Here is a 15,968-nt window from a genome sequence, read left to right as displayed (position 1 = left end):
GCTTATCGAGCTTGTGATTAAGGGCTTTCATGTCCCTCTTGTACTTGGCATCTTCCTCTCCTGTAGATCGCACAGTACGATCGTATTCCTCATTATAATGCCCATCAGATTGAGCCAAGTTCTCCACTAGGTTCCAAACTTCATCAACATCCTTGTTGAGGAAGTTACCATTGCTTGCGGTGTCCAGCAACATCCGTATTTTGGGGACCACTCCTCTGTAAAGTGTACTCAGGAATGAAGCATTGCTGAAGCCATGATGAGGACATCGGGTAGTGTATCCATTGAAACGTTTCCAAGATCCACTGAACGTTTCATTGTTCTTCTGAACAAACCTAGAAATGTCATTTTGCAGCCTTGCGGTTCTGGAGTTGGAGAAGAATTTGTCCAGAAACGCCTTTTTGCACGTTTCCCAGGTGATGATGGACTCCTTGGGGAGTGATTTCTCCCAGATGTGTGCTTTGTCGTCCAAAGAGAATGGGAAAATCCTGAGTTTGAATCCATCCTCACTAACTCCATTTATCTTGGTGAGGCTACAGAGCCTATCAACTTCATCCAGATGATCCAATGGGTCCTCCATTGGCAATCCATGAAACTTGTTGCTTTGTATCATCTGGATGAGACTACTCTTGATCTCAAAATTGTTGTTCTAGACAGCAGGTGGCACAGTGCCATTCCTTCGAGTGTGAGTAGATGGAGCATCCCCTGCTCCTATGTAGGTCCTTTCTTGAGGAGCTGGTGGACCGTTTTGATCGTTCATTGTCTCCTCAATTGTGGGTGGTTGCGGTTGTGGAACTTGTTGTTGACGAAGTAACCTTGTTCAGTCAATGTTGTCGATGAATGGAATCAAGTTGCGGCTACTTTTTGGATCGTGTTTGCATGCACAAGTAGGTGACCGAGGGTGTACACGAGGGTCAACTCGATCCAGGTGATCGAGTGACGGGTTGGGTGGATACTCGGGATGTACCTGAAATGCAAAACGAACAAAAACGAAAGCAAAAAAGTTAGATTCTGAACCAATGTAGATAAGAGAACTTGATCTAGCAAGTGCTGAAATCCTAAACGTAGCAAAATTGATTCCCTATGCAGTTGTAGTACAAAGGGTTATCAATCCAAATGGTTGTTTATGCTAGCAGGAAGGATGCAATCAGAACAATGCAAGTCAATCCAAGCAATAATGGGGTTTTGTCTAACAATCCTAAAATAATAAAAGAAAAGAATATAAAAAAGGAACCACACGACCTAAGCACTCGATGCAAGCATTCGAGTACAGGATCGGGTGGGGTGATCGAGTAAGCAAAGAAGGTATGAACAACTCGAGGGGTTACTCGAAGCAGGTGATCGTGTACCTGTTCGGGTAATGGATCGAGTGATGAATAGAAATGCAAGCAATTAAAATCCGAAAGCTTCTAAGGATGGGGTAATCAAATCCTAAGTATTACTAACCAGTACAGATGTCTTACATGCCTCAAGCAAATATTTCCTAGACAATGAATCTCTAAAATCTTGTTAAAACACTCTCGTGATAGAAACAATCAACTTTGATCACTCCCCTACCCAACTCTCGTTGGAGAAACATGACGGATGAGGCATTAAGATCCGATTCATTATTGTCAGTAAACCCCTTACTCATCTAATCTCTTAGGCTAAGTGAGTAAACCTCTAGCATTGGTTGATTCAAGCATCTCATCTACACCTCTCGGTGGTAAAACACCTTAGATCTAATCTCACCCTCTCGGTTTGTTGACAGCATTAAGAACATCAATCTAGAAGGAAATCTATTAAACATATACAATCAACTAAGACATCCTAACCGATCAAGAGAACAAAATCATCTATTCCATCCCTAGAAACTTTACTACACTACTCGGAAATCATAGCAGGAAACATCAAAGCAAATATAAACGAAAATTGCATTATATTAAACGATAAAGTAAAGGGATAAGAGTACAAGATAGAAATCTAAAGAAATGATAAAAACTTGTGAAATAAAATCTAAAACAAAAGGGAAAAGTGTTTGAGTCGCTCAGTTCTCTCACAGAAGCTCTCGCTCTCTGGTTTTAGGGTCTGCGGCGTGCTCGTTTGCGAGGAAGGAGAGGAGGGGTTTATATATGGAAACCCCTTTGACCTAGCTTCCCAGACCTGCCTGAGGGTCTACTCGATGGGGTACACGAGGATGAGGTCGAGTTAGTCCTCGGGTAGATCTTCGGGTTGGTCTTCATGCTCTTGGATCCTCCTTGATCGTGTTGGGGTTCGGACTCGTTCTTCCAGCTGGATGGCTCCTTCGGGTACATCTTCGGGTTTGTCCTTGTTTTGCCTATTTTAGGCTCTTAAGCACCTGTTTTCATCCAAAATATGCAAATGCAAAAATGCAACACCCTAAATGGCCTAAAAATGAATTCCTACAGTTAATGACCTAAAAATGTTAAATTAAGGGTATGAATAATATAAAATATAGACAAAAAAGATGCTAAAAACATGTAAATTAGAGAGTTATCATCAACCTCGACTCAAAAGCTGTAAGCGGTCCTTCACACACGAATGGGTGTAGCTTCAATTCCGAACCAGATACCCCCGTCGGGCCTGCTCTTCCACACAATTCACAAACAATTAGCTATAGTATTACAAGTTGTATAAAGCTATGCAATAAATGTTTATCTGATGATAACTGTAGACAACAAATTAGCTACAGTAATATACGTTGTAGAGGTATGCAAGAAATAATAAAGTGATATGTTAATGAAATATGACATAAGCATAAGCATGCAGAGAAGAAACAAATATATAAATACCGTAGGCTGGTCAATGGGATATACGTGAGGACCCGTGTGACAGAGATCTTGGATCATTACGCAACCTGTTTTCAAAAGTTTGTAAAGGAGAGAAAATAATAATCAATTAGATACTAATCCGCGGAAAATCGCGGACTAAACTTTTTGTTTGATGAAATTTTTTAATAATTTATTTATTATTATGTTATTTATAAAGATTTGTGATTAAAAATTTGGTTTGCTTATATATATTTTTTGTATTTTAAAAATATTTATTGAAAACCTGTCAATAAAACATTTGAATGTAATGAACTTTAGATTTTATTAGATTAGATTTTTAAAATCTTAGCTGTTAATTTTTTCTTTTTAAAATACGAATTACTTTTGATTCTAATAGATTTTTTTTTTACTTTTCTACAATTTATTTATTTTATTTGTCCCCAATTTTTGTTTTTTAATTAATTAGATTTATTTAATTAATTAATTAATCTTAATAAAGTTTTTCTAATGGCAATTGAATGTAATTTTTTACACATTTTAAGGTTAGTTTCATATTTGTACTTCCCAATTAATATAGTAGGATAAAGATTTTATTTTTATTTTTTTTAATAATACATCAAGTAAAAAAAAATCGGTGAAAGACAGATTTAAAAAATTAAATTGATGTTATATTTACCTTCTAGGAAATTGGAATCAGAGACTCCAGCTGTCAAAAGAAAAATTCAGGGAAAAATTAATAATCAGAAATTTTGTCCATAATTATATATATTAAGAAGAAAAAACCATAAATGAAATTGTGATAGTACCCATGGGGATGGTTCAGGTCGACCTCCTTTATTCTCCTTCTTTAGCTAAATACGTGCAACGCCGTTGCCAGTGTTGCCACGACAGTCGACCCATATACAGCAATCGCAGGAAAGGCTAATTGTTGTTTGGTATTTCCGGTCGTCCGAGTCGTACTCGGGATTCTTCAGCGCTATGGCGGAGACGGAAACCTTAACGAACGACGTGTGATATATCATGGTTTTTAGGTGTTTTTAGCCATGATATAAGTCTTATTTATAGAGTCTTTTTAGTATTTTTAGAGTCTTTTGAGTCTTTATAGGATTTAGCATGGATGAGAGCATAATGGAGCTAAAGAGGATGATTTGGAGCACTATCAAGATATTAAGAGCTTTGGGAGACGAGTTCAAGAGTATGCATCGACCGATGCTACCTCAGCATCGATCGATGCAGTCCCCAAAAGCCGAATTGGATGTTTTCTCACGAGCTTTAGAAGATTTGCAAAAATTGCCCAAACTTTTCTTATTTGCAATTAAGGCCCAAGACGTGTTTTAGAGTATATCTAGGATTTTTACGGTCATTGTTTAGACCTAAGTTTGATTCTAGCAGTTTTTAGCTTCTTGAGAGTTATTAAGAGATTTGGGAGAGATAGATCTGATTTCATCTGTAGAGGAAGAGTCTTAAACTCTCTTCTTACTTTTGATATCTATTGCTTATTATTCATAAAGATGTTTTGTGCTTCATTGAATATGTCTGAGTAATTTGCTTGTTAGTTTCAGGGTTTTTCATAGGGTTTTTATGGTTTATTAGATCTGTTATTTTTAGGGTTCTTTATTTTCTGTGATCTTCATCTTAGGTTGTTCTTCATATTGATTCTTGATTGATCACCTAGAATTAATAACTTAGGAAAATAAATTGATATGAGAATATAATTGATTTTCCTGATAAAACCATTTGATGAGCAAAATTACTTCTTGCAAAGAGATTTGATTTATTGATTTTGTGAACAATCTAAACTTGCTTTTAAAGCTGATTTATTACCTAGAATTTTGCAAAGAGATTTGGATTTTCTTGTTTTAAGTTTCGATAATAATTGTAGTGAGAACTGATTTATTTTACATAAGAGTTTAGAGTTCTAGATCTGATTTTTAATTGTTTGAACCCTATTAATTTATTGATTTAACATTCTGTAATTTCCTGAGAAATTCCCTAGGCCTAGCATCGATCGACGCAATGTCAGAGCCGGTGTGAAAGGTGCGGATTTGGATGGTAACGACCAGCAGAACCTTCAGGGCAGACGGGACAACAATGGAGAGCTTGTCAAGACTCTTGCGGACTTCAACAGACCAGAATTGTTCTATGAGAACCGCTCCGCGATTGTCCCTCCTCCATTCCCAAGAAATGATTTTGAGTTGAAGCCTGCCTACTTTGCTCTTGTTGGACAAAGGCCATTCAAGAACTTTCTGCATGAGAATTCTCTAGACCACATTGAGCACTTTGAGGATATAGTCATGATGTTTACATATTTTACCCTGTTTTCCCTTAATATATTCACATCTTTTGCATCTTTTGCTATCCTTTTTGACCATTATTGCATAGTTTTAGGATTGTTCTTGCATTAGAGTGTAGTTGCATTGCATTTGCATCTTTTCTTGCATAAACAGGTGATTTTGGAGCCTAAGGAGCATGGAAGCAATGCTGAGGAGACGTGAAGCAATCATGAGGAGAAAGCAAAGGAGTTAAGGCTAGAGAACCAAGGTCCGGAGTCACACTTGACTGCCCACTCGACCAGACACTCGACCGTGTGCTGAGAGTGACTCAACCGAGTGGAAGGAGCACAAGAAAACCCAACTCGACCGGTCACTCGACCGAGCACCGGGTCGAGTTGGCCGAGCCGCCTGGTTATTTTGTCTTTTAGCATTTTTAGGGCTTCCCCTCCTTTTTCCTATTTAAGGACCTTGTACTCTGCAGCCACAAGAGAGCAGCTTTTTAGATATTCTCAAACCTAGTATTTTACCCTTTTGGGAATTTATGCTTTTTGCACTTTTATTTTATTAGATCTTGTACCTCTTTTGAAGGAGAAAACACAAAATTCTTCATACGTGTTTGTTTCATAACTTTCAAAGTATCAAGAATTCGAGTTTAATTCCTTCTCCAATATTGTAGATCTTTGTTTTATCTTTCTAATCATGCAAGTTTCGTGTTTTTCTGGGTTTATGACTTTGCTGTTCATCATGTGTGATTGTGAGTAGTTTCCTTAGCTCTTAGGGATGGTTTAGCCTGGATGGATGTTGTGGTTATTTGATTTGGTCAAGCTTGATTGTTGTAGATCTCTTCTAGGCTAGATGTTCTTAATGCTGATCTTATAACTGAGAGGGTAGGGTTTGATCTCAAGCTTCTTAGCATCACACCAATGTCTAAGGTGCATAGATAAGGCTAGATCTAGAGATTATCATTAGGCTTGCTAAGAGATTAGAAGTCTTGTTTGATTCTTGACATATTGTTTAATGCTTGCTTGTATAGATTCTTTACTTTGTGAGAACAAGTCTAGAAATATATGAGCTTGATTGTTTTTGCCATGAGAGTGGATTAACATGTTCTTAGGGATTAATGTCTAGAGATTAGCTCATGTTGATTGAGGTTTGTTGATCAAGTTAGATAACCACAATCTAAGTTCAGCCCATGAATCCATCCCTAAGACCTTCCTTGTCTATTGATTTCTTAGTCTAAATCTTGTTGTTTGATCGTGGTTTGATTTACTTTTGTCTTGCTCTGTTTTGTCTGCATTGTTCTGTTTTACGTTTTTGTCTAGCTCGACCCTGCACTCGATCTACACTCGATTGAGTGCTTGCTCGAGTTCATTCCCACAACTTTTGTTTATGATTTGTGTATGTCCTGTCTTGTTTCTTATTTCATTCTAGTTGCATTTCTGTTGCATTCATTTAGTTTCCTATTCATTACTTTCCTTGCATTAGTTCATTACATGCATTACTATAGTTTGATCTCTGTTCTAGTTTCATTCTGTTCCATTACATTTAGTATCTTGTCCATTCAGCTTTTACATTCTGCATTTTACATTCTGCAATAGGTTCTTAGTGACAAACACCCTCTATAATTGGCTTAACTTAGACAAGTATTGCACATCCTGATTGCTTGCATTCACTCATTTAGGATTGATACCTCTTATACTACAATTGCATAAGGGGAATTGAAACACCATGTTTTCACCATTGTTCATCATCATATCATTCATTCAAATTCCATTTCACACACACACAAAGAAAGATACGAGTTTCAATTTGGCGTTGTTGCCCATTTGAGTGTTTATAGTGAAGTATTTGTAAAGCAAACTAAATCCGGCAGTGAACTCGACCCACCACTCGAACACACACACGATCGAGTGGTTGATCGAGTGACTGATCGAGCTGAAGTCTCTGAAGCTGATAAGCCCATAAAGTTCATTCCTCCTCCTTACAAGCCTCCACTACCATTCCCAGGGCGTTTTAAGGCACAGAAGCTTAAGGAACTAAGGGAGATCATTGAGAAAAAAGAAATGATGGCTTTGCAACAAGAGGAAGTGCAAGCTTTGAAGGAAGAAGTTGTGATTGAGAAAAAGGAAGTGATGGCCATAAAAGAGGTTATCATTGCTTACCAAGAAGAAGAGAGAGGACCTGCCTTGGAATAGTATGATCCATATCCTCTCTATAAGGATTTTTTGCTTGAATTGTCAAAGAAGAAGGCTCATGCTCAGGATGAGAAGGATCTTGAGGACCTTGGAGGGGTTATCATCCCAATTAAACTTGAGGATCCAGGTCCATTCTATCTGCCTTGCTCACTTAGCTATCTTCACTACAACCAGTGTTTATGTGACTTGGGAGCATCTATCAGTGTGATGCCCTACTCTATAGCACAAAAACTTGGGCCCACTGACTTCAAGTACACCAACCTTCACATATGCCTAGCTGATGGGTCAAACAAGGATGTAGTTGGTAAACTGGAAAACATTCCAGTCAAGATAGGAAAGGCAAGAATTCATACAGATTTTTTGGTTCTAGAGATGGATAAGGAGCCTGAAGATCCTATCATTCTTGGGAGACCATTCTTAGCCACTCTTGGAGCTGCTATAGATGTTAAGGAAGGTCTTGTGACCTTGAACATTGTTGAGGGGATAACCATGAAGTTTAACATCTATAACCCAACCAACCTACCCACCATTGATGATCAACCTTTCAATATCAAGGACAAAGGAGGTCATGAAGTTTTAAGTGAAGTGGCAACTCCAAGAGCTAAGCTCTCTTTACAAGAGGAATCAATGGAAAAGCTCAAGGGTTCAGTTCAAAAGCTGACTGAATTGGTGAAGGATCTCCAAGTCAAGCTAAACAAGAGGACTTTGAGGAAGGCAAGACCAAGGCTCAAAATTAAGAAGAAATATGGTTTGTGTGTTAAGGGTGAAGTGATCAAGAATCAACTTCTCAGTGATCAAGAGGTGCCAGGGAGGATTTCATCACCTCCTTAGTATCTAAATCAAGCCTGAAAAGGCATCAAAAGTCAAGCTTAGTGATTCTAAAAAAGCTCACTAGGGAGGAAGTCCCTAAGGTATCATTGTACATATGCTTTATTTTCCTTGTAATTTTGATTTGTTTTTTTTTATGTTTGTGTTGGGCAGGCTTTTCAAAAAAAGTGTAGATGGGTATGGAGAGATTTGGACTTGGGGAAGTAGGCTCGCAAGCCCACTCGACCAGCCCACGAGAGGTACTCGACCGAGCTGACAAGCAACCAAGGCCCACTTGATTCCCATTTCTCTTTAATGATCGAGTGGAGGGAGAAAAAGAAGAAAAATTTTGAAATTTCAAAATTTAGTCAAAGAGCTCGACCACTTGCAGTCGAGTGTGGGGTCGAGTGGCAGAAAAAAGCAGGTCAAATATTCCCATTTCAAATTTCAATGGTATGAACGCTCCACCCTTATCTTCTTGTCTCCTTAGCTTCTTTAAATAGAGCTTGATTCGATCATGTATCTCTTACACTCTCTCATTGCTTAAAACAAGTTAAAGTCAAGTTTAAAATCTCTCTCAAATTTCATCTTTTTGCTCAAGCTTAGCTCTTTTAGTTTTTGGGTCACTAACCTATTAAATTTAAGCTTTGAGTCTATTCCATTCAGTTCTATTCGAAAATGTCTTCAAAAATTACTAGGAAGTCTCAACAAGCGGCTGAAAGCTCCCTGGATCGTCGTGATGCTCGCCTTGTTTCAAGAGGAGAAGCTGGAAGAACCACTCGAGCAGGCACTCGACCGAGTGGTGGTCCGAGTAGGCGGTCGAGTGAAGCACCGAATGTCAGAAACCAGTCAGCTGAGGAGGACCCTGAGCGAACTGAGAGTGAAGAGGAGATGGATTTACCTCTTAGGGAGCACATAAGGAGACACAAGTCTAAGGGGAAGAGGCCAGCAGTTGAACAAGAGGAGGTTGAAAGTGAGAGTGAAGAAGAAGATGAAGAAGAAGAGGGATAGGATGATGGTGAAGCAGAATCTTGTGGTTTGACTAAGAGGCAGCTTTATGAAGCCTTCTTGAGGATGCAGTTCTTGGGGACTAGATACCCTCACAAGGAAACCATGGAAAAGCTAGGCATTGATGAAGATGTAGAATATCTCTTTGAGAAGTGCAGCCTAACCAAGTTTATGGGGTTTTGCATGGAGGGGTATAAAGAAGAAAGCTGTGAGTTTCTAGCCACAGTCAAGATGCATTGCTATTCAAGGAAGGACAAGGAGTTTGGACCTGGTCATGTTGCTTTCACTATCAAGGGGAAGAAGTATGAGCTTTCATTGAAGAAGATAGCTAACATCTTGGGCTTTGAAGTTGGTAGTGAGAGGAGCATAGAGATACCAAGAGAAGAGCTCTATGCCATTTGGGAGACCATTGGTGACAATGTCACTTATTCATCTTCAAAGACCAAGAGTTCCAAGATAAGGAGCTCAGTCCTAAGGTACTTCCACAAGGCCTTAGCAAACACCGTCTTTGCTAGGAAGGAAACTGGAAACTTGAATGAAGGTGAGCTGAAGATGATTTATGTGGCACTTAATAGCATTATTCTTGAAGCAAGGGATGGAAGCATCATCCTTGGGAGCAAAGAAGGCACTGATCTTGCAATGGTGCTCATTGACCACATGATCTACTTGAGAAGTTGGGTTGGCAAGCTACAAAACAAAGGTTCAAGAGGGGCCCTAACCATTGGAGGCATCATTACTCCAATACTACAAGCTGCTAAGGTCCCACTTAGAGGAGAGAAGGTCTTGCCAAGATGGATAGAGGCAAACTACCTCACCTCCACTCTCATACTAGCTAAGGAGATGCATCAAGGAAATCACATTTTCAACTTTGAGCTTCCAACAATTGGGAAAAGACAACTTTTCCTACCCAATCAACAGCTCACCACCATACAAGGAGGAGAAAACATTGACTTTTGGCCAGCTGAGGAGCACTTCTTTGATGGGACAGCTCAAGTTAGAGTTTATGAAACTGGAGATGTACAAATGACTGATGGGGAGGAACAGTTTTACTTTGAGGATTATGAACCTAACCTGAGAGATAGTAGAGGAGTGAGAGAAACTAGCAAGAGGTTGACACTCCTACAAAAGTGAAACAAATGGCATGGGAAGAAATTTGAGAAGCTAAAGAAGAAGGTGGGCAATATGGCCAAGTCAATCAAGGGTTTAAAAAAGGAGATTGCTGAGTTGAAGAGTGGGAATTCTTCACCAACACCATCTAGCCCTTTGAGGAGGTGTAGCTCAACTAGAGCACTTTCAAGAGCTGAGAACCTTGTGGAACCAGCTAGAGCTTCAATGTACGAGCCAATTCAGAGGAAGAGAAGTGCAAGTAGCCGAGAACAACCATTTGCGAGGCACTCGACCGGTTCACTCGAGCACCCACTCGACCGAGTCCCAACCCAGAACTTCTCATGGCTTCCCAGTTCCAGTAGCATTTCCAGGCTATCCAAGTTACCCACCCATCCCACCTCAGTACTTCATGGATCCAGCACTCCTGCAACAGTTCTACCAGCAGCAAGGTCAGCATTTTGGGAATCGCAGTCCAACTCGACCCCCCCACTCGACCATGCACTCGACCAAGTGCCAGTCGATTCCCATCGTCGAGTTGCCTCCATCTCCCCCTCAAAGTCACCAACCAGACCTCAACTACACTTATGAGAGCATGAATGAGGATGTGGACAGCTTCTTCCAGAATCCATGAGGTACCACTATCACCTTCCTTGTAAATATCATTGCATTTGATGTTGTGTTTTGTTTTTAGTCTTGAATCCTCTAACAAATATCTTTCACAAAGAGGACTGTGTGATTTAAGTTTGGGGGAGGGTTTGAGATAGCATTTGATGTTGTGTTTTGTTTTCTTATTTCAAATTTTTAGCATCATCATGTTAGTATTTTCATAGCATCTAAGGCATAGAAAACCGCTAAAAATTAGAAAATTTTGCAAAAATCTTTATAAAAAAAGAGTGTTCATGTAGTTTGCATTGCATAATAGCATCTTGTTTAGCATGTTTCATGTAGGACTGTTAATTATTTGCATTAGGGATCTATGATGAGTTTTGCCTTGTTAGCTTGTTTAATTCACTAAACTAGGATCAATGCCCAAGTTAATAGTACTTTAATGCTAGTTGAGTAGTTAGAAGCATAAGATTGAACCAAGCCTTGAATTCCTGCATTGCATTTGGTCTAAATTGAAGCATGTTGTCATTTGATGCCATTTCCTACTTATAAGAACTTAATATTGACTGTTAAATATCAATGTGTGCATTGCTTTAAACTCATGGATAGCATATACATATTTGGATCATCTTTCTCCTTTTTACCACTCTTGTTGATCCAAGTAGCTGATTGAATCATTAAAATCAGTTTCCAATACCCTTAACCAACCCTTCTTTCAAGCCATGTTTATTCTTGAGTGTGTAAGGCCTATTTTGGGATTGAGCTTGGTAGAAAGTGTTAGGTTTGAACTGACAAGAATAATGCTTTGTGTAGTTCTAGTTTGCATTTTCCAAACTAGATAGGACTAGGTGATTTCATTGTTGGGTTGGGGATTTGGTTGTTTGAAAAAGAAAGAAAAGAAAAGAGGAAAAGAAAAAGAAAAGGTTAGAGTCTTTAGGAGGGAAATGTGTTTAAGTAAAATCAAAATCTAGTGAAAGAATGGGAAGTATGATATTGTTTAAAGATGGTTTCAGTCAAAAAAAAGAAAGAAAGAAAAAGAAGAGTATAGCAAAATGCTTTTATGTCTTAAAAATAAGAAGAAAAGAGAACCATAGCAAATAAGTAAGAATCTCCCATTCTACTAGAAAGATCAAATAAGAAACCTCTCCTAAGGCTTGAAAACAAAAGAGAAAAGGGTATTTGAGAAGAGAAGAAGATAAAGGGTAGAACTAGGATCATTTGGGCTTAGAATGATAGGATCAAACACTTGGGTTACTTTTGGGTAGACAAGGTTTTGTTCTTGTATGTGTCTAAGTGTTCTTACCTTTATCATTCTTCTAAAGCTCAATCCATTTTTTATGAGAGAACCTTGATATTGATAAGCCCCACTCTAAACAGAGATCATCATTGTCTCTAAATCTTTATTTCCAAGCCAAATGAGTTTAAAACATTGCATAAGATTGATCCATGTTCTTGATGAAATGAATGTTAAAGGAAATGGTTGATTTGAATGCATGTGGACATCTAAGGCTCAAATCAGTAAAGGTTGTGATAGGTTTGTCTAAAGTCTTTAAGTAAAGCTCATTCAACTTGCATCATAGTACTAGTAACTTGGACATTGATTCTAGCTGGTCTATTTGCAAGCTTTAGGAGCTGAGATCTCACTTTCAACCCTCACCTACCTTCTTATGTCTTGTTTATTTGCTTGAGGGCAAGCAAAGACTAAGTTTGGGGGTGTTGATGTTCACATATTTTACCCTGTTTTCCCTTAATATATTCACATCTTTTGCATCCTTTGCTATCCTTTTTGACCATTATTGCATAGTTTTAGGATTGTTCTTGCATTAGAGTGTAGTTGCATTGCATTTGCTTCTTTTCTTGCATAGTTTTAGGATTGTTCTACACTCGATCGAGTGCTTGCTCGAGTTCATTTCCAGAACTCTTGTTTATGATTTGTGTTTGTCCTATCTTGTTTCTTATTTCATTCTAGTTGCATTTCTGTTGCATTCATTTAGTTTCCTGTTCATTACTTTCCTTGCATTAGTTCATTACATGCATTACTATAGTTTGATCTCTGTTCTAGTTTCATTATTGCCATAATCATTTTGTTCCATTACATTTAGTATCTTGTCCATTCAGCTTTTACATTCTGCATTTTACATTCTGCAATAGGTTGTTAGTGACAAACACCCTCTATAATTGGCTTAACTTAGACAAGTATTGCACACCCTGATTGCTTGCATTCACTCATTTAGGATTGATACCTCTTATACTACAATTGCATAAGGGGAATTGAAACACCCTGCTTTCACCATTGTTCATCATCATATCATTCATTCAAATTCCATTTCACACACACACAAAGAAAGATACAAGTTTCAAGTCACAAGCATCAAGGCCAATGGAGTCACAAAGGGCTATCTCTACTGCAAGCTTTTCCCTTACTCTCTTGCTAGGGAAGCTTCTCATTGCCTAAGGCAACTCAAACCAGGATCTCTGAAGACCTGGCATGACATCAAGGTGGCTTTCCTCAACTACTTCTATGATGATGCAATGTCTGATGAGCTGAGGATTAAGCTTTCCACCTTTAGACAAGGACCAGCTGAATCTTACAAAGCTGCTTGGGTGAGGTTCAAAGCATACCAGAGGGACTGTCCGTATCATGGGTTCTCAGAGGTGCAGATGATTAGGATATTCTTCAGCGGTATTGACTGGAGGTATCAGATGGCTTTGGATGCTGCTAGTGATGGGAACTTCAAGACAAGGTACCTAGATGAAGCTGAACAGTTGATAGAAAGGCTAGCATCAAGCAACAGCACTAAGAATGCAGACCTAGAGCGAAAAAGAGCACATGAAGGCATTGGTTCAAATCAGTTTGCTGCGGTGAATGCTAAGTTGGATACAATCCACAATCTTCTTGTGGGAAAGAAGTCTATCCATATTGCTGAAGATGTTGAGACTTTTGAGCCAAAGCCAGAGATTACCGAAGAAGGTGTTAACTATGTGTATGGAGTTGGGTATCAAAATCAGAGATTTGGTCAGAAGAATTCATTCTCAGGAAATCCAAACAACAACTTCACTAGGAACTATGGTTCTTCTTCTTACCAACCCCTCCCTCCACCCAATTCAGAGAGCAAGATGGAATCAATGATTGGACAGATTTTGGAAGGTCAACAGAAGTTAACAGTAGACTTCAATGGGAAGATTGATTATGTATACACTAAGCTGACTGGGAAGTTTGATGCATTAAACACTCATGTTAAGAAGCTGGAGAATCAAGTAATTCAGACTGTTGGGTCTGTTAAAAGACAAGAAGAACTTCTTTCTAGAAGAACAGAGATGAACCCTAAGCATTCTTGTAATGCGATTTTGGTGAAGGAAGCAGACGATGATACGGTAGTGGAGCTAGTATCGTCGACACTACACAAGAGCGTCGATCAATGCAAACTCAATCAAGCGTCAATCGACACAACATCAGCATCGATCGACAACCCCCACGAACAGCTCCGGTTTCTCTTCAAGTTCCACCATCTGATTCAGAGCAAGCTTATAAGCCTAAGGTTCCTTTTCCTAAGCCTAGGAGGTCCAAACAGGAGATTGAAGAAGCTAGATGCAAAGCTATGATGGACAAGGTGATGATAGAGATGCCTTTGATTAATGCAGTCAAGTTTTTTTCCTGGGATTAAGCGGTATGTGAAGAGGATGGTCACCAATGGTTTGAGTCTTGAGGAAAGAGCACTGCTTACAAAAGATGTCAGTGCAATTTTGTTGAAGCAGCCTCCACAGAGGAAGAAGGAAAAGAAACAGGAGGTGGTTGTCTCTAAGGAAGTAAGTGCACTGATTCAGAGTAGGATTGTAGAGAAGTTACCAGATCCTGGAAGTTTTGTGTTAGATTGCTCTATCTCCACAGGAAGGTTTCCTTATTCTCTTTGCGATCTTGGCTCTAGTATCAATTTGATGCCACATTTTGTTGCTGTGAAACTTGGGATGACAGATTTCAAGCCAACCAAGATCTCTCTTATCTTAGCTGATCTATCCAGAAGGATTCCTGAAGGTGTCTTAGAAGATATTCCGATTCAGATTGGAGATTGCATGATTCCCACTGGCTTTGTGGTGTTGAAGTATGACAAAGAGCCTAGTGATCCTCTCATCTTAGGACGCTCTTTCTTGGCTACAGCTGGTGCCATCATAGATGTGAAGAAGGGACACATAACTCTGAATGTAGATGATTTGGTTATGAACTTTGAGATGTACAAGCTGAGAAGGGCTCCCACTATTGATGGTCAGACATTTTCTATGGAAATTGCTTCTGATGATGATCCGCTCATAGAGCTTCATGGAGACATTACTGCTGGGTATGTCAAAGAGATGAAGACTATTGAGAAAGTGAGTAAGCAACCTGTTAAGCTTGAAGATTGGAGTGGAGATCATCTAATCAGTACTTGAGACCATGATGAGGTTCTGATCCATGACAAGTCTCTAGTAGATGACATTTTTGTATTGGAAACACGGATTTCGGAGGTTAATTGTAGAATCGTTGAAGAAACACGAGTTGCAGGCTCAGCATCGATCAATGCAGTTGTTGCATCGATCGACACACATCCACGAGTTGACCTGGACTTGTCCAAAACCGAAGATTCTCGAGTTGATTCCTTAGCTGCAAGTCCTAGACCGGTTGTAAAGTTGAAATCTCACCATTCCACAGCGAAGAACCCATAGGTAAGGCCAAGGTATGCATCTTCTTCACCCAAACCTTCTCCTATCATCAATAAGACTTTCAAAGGTACAAAAACTGTTTTGCAGTTAACCAAGCCACGAGATTATCGTAGAGCGCTTGTTTCTTTTGTTGATGATTTTGCAAGACTTAAAAGAAAGCCACCCATACCTCAGTCCCGCCCTGTTCATGATCCTCACATCCTTGACAGATCTCATGTACCGACTACCTACACACCCCCTTGGATGAATAGGACATTCTCTCAGAAGCATTCACTGACATGTTCCGATCCACCGGATGCCTGAAATCCGACACAGTCAAGCTAATGACTGAAAACAAGCGCTTAGTGGGAGGCAACCCATTGGTAGGTTTTTCTTTTTCCTTTTTCTTTTGATTTATTTTTATTTTATTTTATTTTATTCGCCAATCTTTTACTTGATAACACTGGGGACAGTGTTGTTTAAGTCTGGGGGAGATATTTACTAACTACATTTTTGTTTTTGAGCGTTAG

At 39.2% G+C, this 15,968-nt stretch overlaps 1 non-coding gene across 1 annotated transcript; it reads left to right on the top strand.

The window, feature by feature from the left end:
* The first annotated feature begins 248 nt into the window (after positions 1-248).
* LOC147939919 (small nucleolar RNA R71) lies at positions 249-355 on the top strand. Its single transcript, XR_015564862.1, has one exon. It is a non-coding gene; the product is annotated as a small nucleolar RNA R71 (small nucleolar RNA).
* The last annotated feature ends 15,613 nt before the right edge of the window (positions 356-15,968 follow it).

This window comes from Camelina sativa, chromosome 8, assembly GCF_030686135.1.
Source record: "Camelina sativa cultivar CO46 ecotype springtype chromosome 8, ASM3068613v1".
In the NCBI taxonomy this organism is placed as follows: domain Eukaryota; kingdom Viridiplantae; phylum Streptophyta; class Magnoliopsida; order Brassicales; family Brassicaceae; genus Camelina; species Camelina sativa.
Note: the sequence above shows the minus strand (reverse complement) of the source record. Positions and strands in the feature narration are given on the sequence as shown.